The sequence below is a fragment of the Mus caroli genome, chromosome 5, assembly GCF_900094665.2.
Source record: "Mus caroli chromosome 5, CAROLI_EIJ_v1.1, whole genome shotgun sequence".
NCBI lineage: Eukaryota > Metazoa > Chordata > Mammalia > Rodentia > Muridae > Mus > Mus caroli.
This window is the reverse complement of record NC_034574.1, coordinates 14,576,344-14,591,803: the sequence shown is the minus strand read 5'-3', so window position 1 is coordinate 14,591,803 and position 15,460 is coordinate 14,576,344. Positions and strand designations below refer to the sequence as shown.

Below are 15,460 nucleotides of genomic sequence, written 5' to 3'. Positions count from 1 at the left end.
CAGGAGGGAAAAGCAGGCTGTTCTCTGGGAGTTCAAGGCCGGTCTGCTCTACAGAGAGAGTTCCAGCTCTGCAAGGGCTACACAGAGAAACCCTGTCTCAAGCAAACAAACAAACAAAACCCCAAACAAACAACATCAACAACAAAAACCAAAATAAAAAACAAAAAAAATCCCAAACAAAAACAAAGAAAGTAAAGCAACAAAAGCAACCTCCACAAAAACAACAACAAAACAATTTTTAAAAGCCCCAAAAAGGAAAGGAAAAACAAAATCTTGAAGGAAATGAATAAAGCTTTCAGAGAAATTTAGAAAAACAAACAGTTGAAAGAAATGACTATAAATGTTTAAGACCTGAAAATAGAAATCGTAGTAATAACGACAAGACAAACTAAGGGAATTCTGGAAACAGAATATCTAGAGATATGAACGAGAATTATAGATGCAAGTGTCACCAATGGAATACAAAAGATGAAAGAATCTCAGGCACTGAAGAATATTTGCTATAAGAAATAGACACACTGGTCAAAGAAAATGTTAAATCTGAAAACTGCTGACACAAAACATCCAGGAAATCTGGGACACTATTAAAAGATCAAGTCTAAGAATAATAGGAAGAAGAATAATCACTGCTCAAAGGCCCAGAAAACATTTACAACAAAAACACGGAAGGAAACTATTCTAACCTAAAGAAAGAGATAGCTATCAAGGTATATGAAGCTTACAGAATAGCAGAGATTGGAACAGGAAAGAAAGTCTCCTTATCACATAATGAATATACAGAACCAAGAAGGACCATTAAAGCAGCTAGGAGAAAAAGATGAAGGACATAAAGGTAGACCTATAAGGACTACACCCTGCTTCTCAGCTGAGACTCTAAGAGTCAGAACAACCAGTACAGATGTCCTGCAGACTCTAAGAGAGTGTATGGTATCTATCTGAGTCCACTGACACTGAGAAATAAAAAGTACCGATGAGTGTCAATTGCTGTTATGTTGTTGTTTTGATGATGATGAATGTGGTGGTGATGGTGGTGGTGGTGGTGGTGGTGGTGGTGGTGGTGGTGGTGTGTGTGTGTGTGTGTGTGTGTGTGTATTTCCTATCTTTTGATTTTCCTGGTATAAGATTATTTAGTACCTTTTAATGTCAATTGATACAGATACAGCCCAAACTATAATACATAGAAAACCTTCAATTATTATAGATGGAAAAAATAAGGTATTACATGGTAAAGTCAAATTCATAGAATATATATCTACAAATCCAGCCAGTAGAAAGAAAGCTCCAACTTAAGAAAACCTACACATGTGAAAACACAGAAAATAATCTCACACCAGCAAAACCAAAAGAAGGGAAACACATACAGCCCTCTCTGTCTTCATGATTGACTCGGTATGCAGAACTTAAGGGTGCAGGCCAGGATTCTGGTAGTACATCATATCATGATGGGAAAAGTGGGAAGAGATAAGATCTTAAATATTAAACCATCCTTGCATTTATAAAAATTAAAAGAAAGAGAAACCCCATTTTATCATTACTATAATAGACTGTTAGTTTTTCAGATTTAAATCATTAATTAAAATATTTTTATTTTATTTTATTTTTTATTAGGTATTTATTTCATTTACATTTCCAATGCTATCCCAAAAGTCTCCCACCTGCTCCCCTACCCACTCCCACTTCTTGGCCCTGGCGTTCCCCTGTACTGAGGCATATAAAGTTTACATGACCAATGGGCCTCTCTTTCCACTGATGGCCGACTAGGCCATCTTCTGATACATATGCAGCTAGAGACACAAGCTCCGGGGGGCGGGGGGTACTGGTTAGTTCATATTGTTGTTCCTCCTATAGGATTGCAGTTCCCTTTAGCTCCTTGGTTACTTTCTCTAGCTCCTCCATTGGGGGCCCTGTGATCCATCCAATAGCTGACTGTGGACATCCACTTCTGTGTTTGCTAGGCCCTGGCATAGTCTCACAAGAGACAGCTATATCTGGGTCCTTTCAGCAAAATCTTGCTAGTGTATGCAATGGTGTCAGCGTGTAGAGGCTGATCATGGGATGGATCCCCGGATATGGCAGTAACATCTGTCATGTCTACGTATCTGTCACCTATAAGAAATGAATTGCGGCATATTCTCCTGAAGAACCACTCCTTGGTAAACCTCAGCGAGCATGGACAACTATTGTGCTGTGAGGTACTGTGGTTCAAAAATGTTAAACTAAGTTGTTAAGGAAACAGGTTCACTAGTTCTTACCTCAAGAACTGACTAGGAATGTAGATGTCTATCATAGTTTTAGAAATGCTATTCAGTCCAGTTTTAAAGCATCCATCTTGAACATTAATTAGTTTTAGTAAAGTCCAGGATTTTTTAGAAACCTTTCTGAAAGGTCTTCATTCTCTGCAAAATGCAACTAAAATTTAGCTTTCTGTTATTAGTCTGGTAATAAGGTTTCAATTTAGCTTTTTTTCTGCTTGTGTTTTCCATCCTCTAACCCTTGCTACTCAAGGAAGAACATTTAATTGACATTACTGACGTTGTCTGCGAGCTTATTAAAGCAATGGGATTTCAGGCCCCGTTCTACATCTACTAAAGCAGAAATCTCCATTTTATAGAAGAGCCCCAGTAGATGATAGGCATATTATAAGAAGCTAGAGTCTCTAGGACAGCATGTCATATGACAGCTACCCACTGTTGTCAACCTGAAGTCCAACTAGTTCAATCTGCCAATTGTATCTCTCACTAACTGTGTGGATATGTAGGCCATTATGAATTTTAATTTTACATTATATTTCAACTAGCCATATATTAATGTAAGAAATTACTCATTTAAAATTAACTTACTGAGATGCTTTATTTAGCTCACAGAATTGATTTGAACACAACTAGTTTTCCTAAAGCATATTAACGTAATTTCTACACAAATAAATTATGTCTTCTTATAAATTGTTTTCTGAGTGCATGTTTGTATGTACTATCTTTATTTAATACTTTGAGGTAATTAGTATAGTAGACTTATTAAGCCTATTTCTAGATATCTTAATACTTTTGAAGGGATGATTCCTGTATGAATTTTGAATGTTCACAACAAAGAAATGCTCGATAAACATCAGTTGAATGTGTGTGTGTGTGTGTGTGTGTGTGTGTGTGTGTGGTCTAGAATGGTGACTAGAAAGAGACAGGAACAGAGCCACCATGCTAGAAGTCCCAGTCCTTATTGAAACAATCATTGTGTTTCAGTAAATACCAATGCATCACAAGAATACATGATTGTGCTTTGAATTTGAAGGTATGTCTAAAACATGCCTGAATTGCATGTGCCAAACCTTTACTTGTGGTGATGATATTTTTGCTATGGAACATGACCCATATTTTCAAATTAACAGCATAGTGTAATACAGTCAACATTTTAGGCAATTTTAAAGAGCAGGTTATTTGCAATATTAACTCCAATAGTTATGTGACTCAATGAAGTGACTCATCAGCTGGTCCTGAAGAAGGGCTATTCCATTTTCTGTAGATGCCTCCTCTCTGCCAACACTATCCTTAGCATCCTTACTGCTTATCAGGAGAAGCAGCCACAAGTGCCCTTTCCACAGTGTCCCATTTAATCATGACCACTCCCCTGACAATTAAGTCTTACTATATATTCAGTAAGAAATTAATTAAAATGAATTTGCTGTCCATTCCTTGTCCAGGAAATGTGGTATGATATTTAACCATTCTTCCAGACTGTGCCATTCATTGCATTAACAGTCTATCCATTTATGGCCTCCACAAATCTTATGTATTTTCAAGTTGGACAAAGAAGCACTGTTCTTGGTTCCTAAGCTGTAATGTCCTGTCCTGTCTTTTCTTTTAGAAGGTTGTAAAAATGTGTTATACTTTGTCTCCTGCTGCTAATAGTGTGCCCATCTGTTCTGCAATAAATCAGGTGTTTAGTGTCCCCTGCTTACAGACAAAGATGCCAACAGATTCCATAATATGGACTGAAACAGGATGACACAAATATTGAACTACACAGAATTGTTGTCTCACCTTTTATTAAGGATTTTAATTCAAAGTCTCTGGAACATAAACAAGTTTTAATAGGGACAGCATCAATGCAGCACACATTGGATGTCTTTAAGCCCTAGTACTAAAATGTTCACAAAGTATTGGTGTTTTCTACAAACAACAAAGCTCATCACTTTCTAAGTAGTTGTTTCAATTAAAAGCAACAGTAAGCAGTGGCCTCAAACTACAGATTCTATGTTTATATCAAAGCTTGACTGTATCGATTAATTTTAATCTGTGGTTAATTGTTTTAAATTTTTCATTCACTTACTTTTTTTCTCCCTGAGAGTGACCTTGTAAGGATTATTGTGCTTGTACATTTCCAGGTATTGGAGAATGCTTACAAAGGTGAGATAGAAAAAAATCTACCTCTGCCCTCATACAGAGTAGGAGGGAAAGTGGAAACACCTCTAAGGTAGGGTTTCCTTGTAAAACACAACCTATGGCAGGTGATTATGGCAGGATGTGGGCGGACTTCCAATGCATGCATTTCCCTAGAGACTCAGTCCCAGGAAGGCTTTATTTAAATGTTCTGGTAAAAACACCTTGAGTTATTAATTGTATTTTTGAATTTGTGGTTTGTAATTTTAAATGATGTGGGGCAATGCACCATGGGCATAAGATGAGAAGAAAAGTCTCACGTGGGTATGCATAAGCTCTCTTGTGCTACCCCACTGACATATAGTGATGCCTCATGAAACACAACTTTAGTAATCCCAAGGAGTGCAGGAGTTTAGCAGGAGCAAGTATAATATAGAATAGTTATATAGTATATAGTATATAGTATATAGTATATAGTATATAGTATATAGTATATAGTATATAGTATATAGTATATAGTATATAGTATATAGTATANTATAGTATATAGTATATAGTATATAGTATATAGTATATAGTATATAGTATATAGTATATAGTATATAGTATATAGTATATAGTATATAGTATATATATAATAGTGTATTGCATATAGTATAGTGTATAGTATATAGTGTATAGTGTGTGGTACATGGTATATAGTATATAGTACATTACAGTATAGGTATAGTATAAGTATAGATAACTTACTACTATCACTATGCCAGAGTAAGTAGGAATGTGCATGGTCCAGACAAGTTATATTTTCTATATGAAACAAATGTGTTTAAAAGAAGAAAGAATGACATCCAAGGGAACCTGGCCATCCCAGGAACCTTCTCATCGACTTTGTCGGTCACACAAGCTCCCTTCAGTAGCCGCCAGTCACTTTTGCTTTTTATAAGGAAAGGAAGAATGAAATCAGAGCTGTTTGTCCCTTTGGATTTCAGTCACTGTAGCAAAGCAAAGATAAAGACTGTTGGAAGCCGAATGTGCATGAAGAACTGCTGGAAGATGCATGTGTATAAAACTCCATTGTTCTGAAAAGAATAAAATTCATAGAGGATACATACACCACATTCCAAGCTGTAATTGTAGTGATTCTACATATGTGTCAATTGTTCCTATGTATGCAATTAAAGCTGACAGTATATAAAGGAAAGATGAATGGGAAAGGAAAGATGGTTTGTCTTTAGAATTATTATTATTATTGTTTTGTTACTCAGGGTGGCATTAAATAACATGTAAAGACAGTCTGCAATGTTAAGAAGAACACAGAGCTTTTGTGTCATCCTCTTTGAGGTCCCTACCCTCATCCTGCTTTTAAAAAACAGCTGCCACATTTTTTTTTTCATGGAAAAAAATTATACAGTTGCACTTAGATATGTTGTTATATTAGAGGTTTATCATTTGTTTATAGACTATATTTTCTAATATACAAATGTCTTAGGGTTTGCACTTCAGTAAAATGGAACTGTATCCTTATTCTGAAGATATAATTTGCTTTCTTTTCTCTTCTTTCCTTTTCTTCCTCCCTCCCTCCCTGTCTCCTTGTCTCCAGTCTGTCTCCCTGTCTCCAGTCTGTCTCCCTCCCTCCTGTCTGTCTCCCTGTCTCCTGTCTGTCTCCCTCCCTCCCATCTGTCTCCCTCTCTCCCTCCCTCTGTCCGTGTCTCCCTGCGTCCATCTCTCTCTGTCTGTCTCTCTCTGTCTCTCTCTCCATCTCTCTTTCTCTCTCTGTCTCTGTTTCTCTGTCTCTCTGTCTCTCTGTCTCTATCTCTGTTCCCTGTAGTCTTCGTAGGGAGGAATTGGGAAAAGGGCTCTGACAAGCCATCAGAAATAAGCCTCCCTCCTTAATTGATCAAGCCAAACTGTATTTTTTCTTTTAGGACCAAGTGCTCTACTTAGCACACTCATCTTGGTAAAGGTCATTTCTTAAGTGATGTTCAGATGGTTGGAAAGTTGAGGTGACCTCCCACAAATGAGTCATTTGTTCTTCTCTGGCTGTCAACATAGGTTTCAAATGGATCTATCACATATTTGTTACTGAAAAAAAAATAAAAGAAAAACATTGCATTTAAAAAAGTGCTAAACTTTTTTTCTGGGACATTATGGTTTTACTTTTTCATTCAGCAATTATAAGAAACACTAAAATGCTACTGGATCCTTCCCTGCTGCTAAAGGCTGACCAACAGAGGCATACGCAGAGCCTCGTCTTCTACCATGGACCCCCCCCCCACCCCTCTTTTACAAAGTTGTGAGAACAAATCAGGTTATATAGTTATTATTTTCAAAAGCAACAATAAATGCAAAAAATGTTTCAGCTTGGTGTGAGTGGTACACTTCAATGTACATGTAGGATATTGAAAAGATGAAGAGCTAGTTCCAATGAGAATAGACTACATCTGTATCTTGATTAAGTTTGACCTGGAACTTCTACCCCAGTGGCTGCACCCATATACTACCATGTTTAAAGGTTGTCTGCAATCCACTTAATATTTTATAATAAAGAAAAACTGTAGAATTTAAATGAGATATCTAGATTCTGGCATTTTGCTGATTGAATAAGATATGCTAGGAAGTAGAATATATAAAGGGATAATATTTCTCTTAAATTTTCAGTTTGAGGAAAAATAATATCACCATGCTATTGGTGACTATTTACTGTGGTGATGGTTTTGAGGATTAATGGGAACAAATGAGTTACTTTAAGTGAGGTACTGATGAGAAATGCCATTCTGAACTCAGTTCATGCCACAAACCAAGATGAAGGTGTAGTTTAAGCAAATGTGTCGAAAGTTCATTCAAGAGAACCTTTTGACATTAACAATAATTAAATCAAATACTAGAAGGCCATTGGACCTATAACCTCTTTTGTCCCTTACTAATCATTTTATGATTCAATTATTACTTTTCCTGAAAACATAATATTAGCAATTGGCAATCAGATTTACTATCATTGCCTTAGTAGACACAAGTTAAGATGTGGTCACCAAGGAATCAAAAATAATGGGCCAGGAAAATGTGAAATAGTCATCTTTGTTTTACTATGGGTTGGCTCACTCAGAATGATTGTCATATAATCAAAACACATGAATTATGTTAACATATTATAATAAATTTTGAACACGACAATGTAACTAGATGTTCCATGTACTGCTTGTGCAGTTAAGCAGGTGTTCTTAACTTGTGTGGAGCAATGAGCGCTATGTTGACACACAGAAACAGCACTGCAAACACCTGGATATATGTGATGTGCCTTTCACTCAGTGATATTTGAATGACAGCTAACTGCTATGGCACACAACACAGGGCGCACTGACTCCTTTTCACAGTTATTTGACGATATTAAGAGAAAGCTTTAAAAGGTATATGATAGAAAAATACAAGACTGTATAGAGTAAACACGATGCTTGTGTGATTTTCTAATTAAAGCAATCAATTCATTTTCTTGTTTATTATAAAAGATTAAAGTGCTTCATTCAGCAACACAAAGTCCAGTAAAAATAGTCTACTTTCTCTGTTCCTTTCTCTTCTAAGCCCAGAAATGGAGGGTCCGTTTGTCCTTTTATTAAACAGCTAATGATCATACTCAGATCTCTAGTGCTGTAGCTCTGTGTTCCATGTATTCAATTCTCTTTCCTATCTGGAAATTTCTCCTATTAAACTCTTTCTTCAAAAAGTGTATTAAATAAATACATCTTTCGTCCTTGGTTAGCACAAATATGATACTAAGAAGTTGTTTTAAGATTAAAAAGTTGTATATAGCATTTACATGTAAATAATAAAATGAAACTGAAGGAGTTAAAAATATTGTCCTTTTCATTTAATAATATGTAACAGTATAATATACACACAAATTATTTTAACTTACAACATGTGCCTTATACTTATCAATATTTAAATTCTTCCACTTGTCATTTTGGCCACTATACTGTTGTTAATTGTGTTCTTTTGCCTCTGTTCTGCCATCTGCTTAGCACACTATATCACTTATACTGAAAGAAATCATTAAAACGTTGACTATTCTTCAACACAAAGCCAAGCACTAGTGTCCCCATGTTTCTGTTCTCACACAGCTGCTGCCTGTTGTTTTATATCTGCAGAGATTTCTGCATCCTAATCCTTAATTTTTTTCTATAATTAAATTATAGATTGCATGTCCCAAATTTTGCTCTTTTTTTAAATACCAAAAGTCTATGTCAGACACTCATTTCTCCTTTTGCTAGCAGCTTTTCTTCCCTCGTCCAGATCCAGCAGGCACCCACCACTCATGAGGCCAGCTTCCCCACTATCTCTAGAGGTTTTCACTGCTTGCCTGGGAAGTGACTTTTGACTGACCCACCAATTAAGTGAGTGTGGTATTAACATAGATCTTGACTATTCCTGAAATAAGAAGTCAGTGTGATGAGACTCTAAAGACTGTAAGCTGAGGGAAGTGGGCTAAAGTAATTTCTCAGAAAAGACAGATGCTTAATCACTCAGTTACCAGCAAGCATAGAATTGCACTTTCTGCTCAGAAAAACCCATCATGTTTAGTCCTTATACCAACCATAGTCTCCTGCTGTGCCTTGCAAGTGTTTAAGTCAAGTTAACTACACTGGTCTCTTGTAGACCAAACTATAAGGATACTAAGATCATGAATGACTTGCTAGTGTGACTCTGTCACTTGCACAACTTCTCTAGCCCGTGCCATTGATGGACTGTCTACTGCCATGAGCTCTAGTAACTTTTATGTAGCACAGTGTGTGATTATAAAGGATGCACTTTTCAATAACCACATTTGTTTCCATTGTATTGATCATTATCTGGCCATCTTGGCAGTATGACAAGGGCCTAGATCATGATGATGCCACCAATGAAATGCCTGAAGGAAAGACACGTGGTCTACTAAATTCCAGGAACTTTACTGGGAAATAGTCAGGAGCTTAAGCAGTGGTTGGAGGTCTTATGTCTTATAGTACAAACTCTTAAAATTTCAAATTCCTAAATAATTAATTATTCAAAAACATAACACAATTAAGAAAATTTAAGGGGTGGCAGCGCCCGAGGATTGAATGAGGAGGCCGCACCAGCAACAGAGAGGATCTCGTGCTGCCACCTCCGCCAAGGCATCACTGCCGCCCTGTGCAGGGGACCACCACACCACCATGGTCAAACGCTTGCCTGTCTGGGCTGCAGGAGGAGGAGCTGCGCGAGCTTCACTAGACGACCGGCTGGCATACATATCGACAGTGTCTGTGCGCTCAAGCCCGCTGCTCTGGATCTTCAAGGAGGAGGAGGTGACCACACGCTAGGTGAGTGGCATCAAGACCCTGTATAAGCTGGAGCTGGCTGATGCCTGGCGGGTACTGGATGAGAAAGCCCGTGAATGTGCCCAGCTACAGACTGAAATTGGAAAGGTGCAGGCCGAGCTAGAGGAGGCCAGGAAGAATGCCAAGAAGTGGGAAGGTGAGCTCACGGTGGGTGATCCAGAGCCGAGGGAAGGACCTGGAATCCTTGTTCCACCTTAGTGAGGCGGAGTTGGCCGCAGCCATCGGTGACAAACATGGTCTGGAGACAGAAGTGGCAGAGCTTCGAGAGCAGCTGGCCAAGGCAGAGGATGGTCACTCTGGGGCCAAGAAGCAGTTGGAGAAGGAGAAGCTGATGCGCGTGGAGCTGGAGAACCACTGCCAGAGCCCACAGGGGAAGCTGGCTTTCAGCAAGAGTGTGTTTGAAGAGGAGGTGCTAAAGCCGATGGAGGCATGAGCGGCGCTTGATGGAAGTGCATGGCAGCCGGCAACAGGAATATGACTTCAAGATGGCTCAGGCCCTGGAGGACCTGCATAGCCAATGCGATGAGTAAGTGTGTCTGTACCAGCTGGAGCTGAAGCAAACCTCCCAGGCCAAGCTGCACAATGCCAACCTGAGCTCTGACCAGAGTGACAAGGTGGCCAGTGCAGCCCATGGAGGCCAGCATGCATGTGGAGTCCCTCAGCTACCAGCTCTCAGGCCTCCAAAAGCAGGCCAGTGCTACAGAGGACCACATCTGAGAGCTGGAGGAGGCCTTGGCTGGGAAGCATGACAAGTTCCACAAGATGCTGGATGCTAGGGGGCAGGAGATGACGGAGGTGCGTGACGCCATGCTGCAGCAGCTGGCGGAGTACCAAGAGCTGCTGGATATCAAGCTGGCCCTGGACATGGAGATAAGTGCCCACTGCAACCTGCCGGAGGATGAGGAGAAGAGGCTTAAGCTGGCCCCCAGCCCTTCACCACGGGCCACCATCTCTCGAGCCACCTTGAGCAGCAGCAGCAGCAGCCGCAGCTAGCAGGACTGACATGTCTGTGGGGCGGGGCCGGAGCAAGCACTGACAACTGGAGACTGAGGACACCCCAGCTTCACACAGCAATGCCTCCAGCTTGAGCAGTGGCTCCCACCTGGAGAGAGCATAGCAGTCTATGGGAACCGGTGTTGTGAACCAGTGTCGAGTTGGACCTGGAGGGCAGGTTTGTGCACCCTAAAAACTCCTCAGACAAGGACCAGTGTTTGGGGAACTAGAGGATCAAGAGACAGGTTCTGGAGGGTGAGAACATCGCCTACAAGAAGTTCACACCCAAGTATGTCCTGCAGGGCAGTCAGATGGTCATGGTGTGGGCAGCTGGCGCAGGGGTTACTCACAGTCCCCATCAACCATTGTGTGGAAGAGCCGGAGCAGCTGGGAATCAGGGAGTGCTTCTGCAATGTCCTGGTCAGTGCAGATGGTCAAAAGGTGGCCATGCAGGCTGAGAAGCTGTTATTCCTCGGTGCCACAATGGGGAAGAGCAAGAAGAGGAGGCAGAATTCGGCGAACAGGACCTTTTCCACCAGAAGGGGCACCCAAGGACTACCAAGGGGCTGCCAACTGATGTGAAACCTACCCCAGGGTCACCATGGTCCCAAAGCCCCTGAAATTATTATTTTTTTTATGGTCTGGTCTCACTAGTTCTTGGTAATTTCTAGATGGCTTAAGCAACCATAAGAATGTGGTGGGCTCTGCTGGGTTTCCGAGATGGAGGTGTCCTCTGCCCATAGGCCTGACCTGGCTCCATGCGGTTATGATGATATAGAGGTCTGGGCTGGTAACCTGCAGGCTGAGGAACTTGGGCCTGGATCTGGGGCAGGAGAATGGCTGATAGCTCCAGGTGGACCTTGTATGAAACTGTGCTGATTCAGTCGTTTTCTTTGAAGCTTTTCAAATCAAATCAAAATCAGTTGACGGCACTGGTGGAACACCTGAACCCAGGGACCTTCCAGCTTTGTGCTCTGAGTCAGAAGGGTTTATAACAGTCCCCAGCCTCGGGGCATCATAGGCTTCTCTGGGCCCTGGATTCTAGTCCCTTTCTAAAGCTGAGGAACAAGACGGAGGAAGCTCACACGTGGGACAGCTCCTCCTGTCCTAAGACTGAAGGGGACATGTAGGTCCTGGGTATTGGGCCTTCAGGAGCAAAGACTGTGGGTTCAGACATTGACTGCTCTCAGGAGGGAGGCCAGACTAGCTGTGCTCCTGGCCCCTCTGTGCCCCACCCTGATGGCAAGGCCTGGAAACTTGCTTCCCTGCAACTTAGCACCAGGAGCGGTCACCGGTCATTTCCCCACCACTGACACGCGGTCTTTTTTTTTTTTTTTTAAGTAGATTTACTTTTTTACATAAGTCAGTAATGCAGTTCACTGGGACACAGCTCTGGAGGTTCAGGCCTGGAGCTACTAGACTGGGAGTTACCTATGGCAACTTCCTCTACTGAGCTGTGGGGAGTGTTGGCTCCCTCCTGGCACAGCTGATGCTAGGAAGAGTTCAGGCCTAGTCTTCCCCAAGGCTTTTGGATACAGGATACCACCACTGCCATCAACCTCTAGAACCCACCAGCTACCTCCTGCTTCTAGATACCTCCATTTTCTTTAAGTGACTGGTGTTGTATCCTGGATGGTCGTGGCTGGCTGCAGTCACTGAACAGCCCTGCTGCCGTGCCCACAGGGCAGGTGCTCTTCGGTGTACCCTGCACTAGAGCTGGCTTCCTTGTGTTTGGGGAGCAGGTCTAGAGTAATCTGTTTCTGGCCCCGGCTAGGCAAGGTGGTTACCGGAGTGGCACTGTTACTGGGGAGCCGCCAGCCCTGTGCACATCACTCAGCTCTTCAGATTGTTTCTTTTATAAGATGCATGCCAAACATGTGTTCCACCTTTTCTTTTCTGCCTATGATTCCTAAGAAACATTTTACAATTGGAAACTGTTGTACACTCAAAGAAACACTGATTTTTAACTGAAGAAAGAAAGAAAGAAAGAAAGAAAGAAAGAAAGAAAGAAAGAAAGAAAGAAAGAAAGAAAGAAAATTTAACATTATTTAGTAATTCATAAAACTTACTGACAACTTCCACTCAAAGTGTAACAGATGATGGAGGCTAGATGTATTTCTCACATCCTAAGAAATCCAGGGATGGAGAATTATCTTGACAACAGTAATAATATTAAGATAGCAGCGGCATTTGGAGTTGGCCATGGAATTTTTAGATTTTAATTTTGAAAAACAACCAACAGAAAAATTTAAAGAACATCTAGCAAGTGATCATATACCTCCTTCTAATTTTTTATAAGTTCATCTTTTGTGGAATGCAAAGATCTCTGCAAGTCTGTTTATTTTCAAGATGGCTTTTTAAAGACGTTCTTTCGATATGCTTCAAGTTTACATTAAGACTCATAAAACAGAAATTGGATGTTTTCTTAGTCATATCACTGATACATGGTTGACTTGAGATTCATATCTGGAGATCAGTCTATACTTATGACACACACACAAAATGAATTACATGAAAGGAAATACTTTGAAATAATTTTTGTACTTAAATTACATGTATGCAGGACATAGGTGTAGTATGCTCTGGTTTAGAAGGTAAAGTTTCCACAAACAAATGTGTTTAGGAAGATTTTTAACAGATTTGGGCAAATAAATAGATAGCCAGCGAGAAGCTGATATATTTAGAACTATAACTAGGGAAGGATCAGGAACAAATCCAAAGATTCTGGACCTAATCCCAGATTTTCTGGGAGACAGGAAGTCTCTTTTTTCCAGGGTATATATGTTGTTTTCAGGAAACTTTCCAGCCTGGTAACCTAGTTTTCTACAAACTGGAATGAAAACACACTGATTTTGAGAATATAGAACCACAGCTCTAATGACTTGATATCCTTAATCCAGCCCAGAGAGCAGCCTTCCCTGTGTGTAGTTACCTGCTGCAGGAATGCTAATCACACTCCAGTGCTGCCCTGAAGCACCAGGAACATCCTTGGTTCAGAGTCACATTACTGGGTTCTAACTTTTCACTGAGTTAAAACTGCCTCAACTTTTATAATAGAAGACTTTCAGGGCCAATTTCACTTCTAAAATGTTATGTTATGTATGGGGAGATGATTACTAAATGGGATGTTTCAAAAACTTGGACCAAGCCAAATCCCCTGTTTACTTTTGTTTCTTCTCAGCTATTCAAAATGCTTTCATATGTTTTGGTGTATAGATCATGTCACATAGTTAGCCTTGTAAGAAGTTTGGTGTACATCAGGAGGAAGATAGATGAAACCTGGATGCAGTAACCTGAAGCACTAGAAATCCAACAGTTATATAGGAAAGACTAAAATTTCAGGCCCTGACTTGGCTTCTTCATCTTTAGGATAGCTACTTGGGCTACTTCATCACTCTCACTTTTCTGGAGATACTATAAAGTGTTCACCCTTACTGTCAAAAAGTGAGAAACCTAGATGATCCATGAAGAGTATAATCTTTAAGACCACTGATGTTGCCATTTGCCTAAGACTAATATACCTTCTTTGTTACAGATTTCGAACAGCTACAAGGACATACTTTTGTGAGAAGGGGCTCTAAAAATTCATCAGACAGTCCAAACAAAATCCCTCTGTGGTTATGTATCCAGATCAAGAGTTGCTTTTGTCAGGGGGAGGAGAGGAAGGCAAATGTAGCAGGCTATGCTTAAAATTCATCGGGGAGAGCTTTGGGAGAGGTCTAGGGCAAGCAGACATGACACGGGAAGACCATGTCAGTAACAGAAGGAAAGTGGGGAGACCATGAAGAGTAAGAGCTAAGGGTAACACTTGGCTTCCTCCCCAGTTGCCTCAGCCAGTTCTATTCTCCCCCTGAAGTGCAGCACTTGCCTTTCTCAGTCTTGGAAATTTGTGAGAATTTTATGTATTAAGTGTGAAACACAGACATTATGACACTCAGTGTTACAGATAATGTTTTTCTGTCTGAACTTTAGGGGTGTGCCTTAATCCTACAGTTCCTGTTTTTGTGCCTCCTTCAATTCCTCTTCTTTATACATGTATTTAATGAATTATCCATGTGTGTTCCCCCCAAAAGAATTGATGTACAAGAAATTTGAGCAGGAAATCATTAAAAGACGACAACACATAGCCATAAAATTTGGCGGTCTGCCGGCTAACACTGAGCCATCAAGATGCAGTGTGCAGATAAGCGTTTTACACGAGGATTTGTGTGACTTACCATTTCACAAATCTCTTTGCCCACAGAGTTTTCTTCGTAAAAACTGACATTCTGTGTAATGTTTCTGAAAAAAAGGTCGCAATAGCATCTACATACAAACCAGGATACACTTAAAGTTTTTATATATAGCTGACATGCAATGGTTCAAACTGTGCTAGAGTAGGCTAAAAATACAAATTTTAGTTCCTATGGAATTCAATTCTTAGTTATCTGGATTTCAGTTTTTGTTTTAGTTAATAAATTTCTCTGAAGGACTCTGTACTACCTACTACTACTACTTTTTTTTCTGATTCTCAAAATTGAGTAAAAAAAATTATCAGATTTCTTTTACCTTACAATGTTCTTGTCAATGTCAGGATTAAGAGAAACTAATTAAACTTACATTAATCAACATTCTATTACTGCAAGCATTGCAAAGAAGAAGAAGAAGAAGAAAAAGAAGAAGAAGAAGAAGAAGAAGAAGAAGAAGAAGAAGAAGAAGAAGAAGAAGAAAAGAAGAAGAAGAAGAAGAAGAAGAAGAAGAAGA

The 15,460-nt window shown here is 40.2% G+C and overlaps 1 protein-coding gene and 1 pseudogene across 5 annotated transcripts in view; one reads left to right on the top strand and one right to left on the bottom strand.

Annotated features, from left to right (window-relative positions):
* The window catches only part of Magi2 (membrane associated guanylate kinase, WW and PDZ domain containing 2), a 1,402,993-nt gene that overhangs the window by 1,136,865 nt on the left and 250,668 nt on the right, over positions 1-15,460 (bottom strand). The gene's annotated exons all lie outside the window — the stretch shown is intronic.
* On the top strand, positions 9,467-11,299 carry LOC110294066 (annotated as a pseudogene).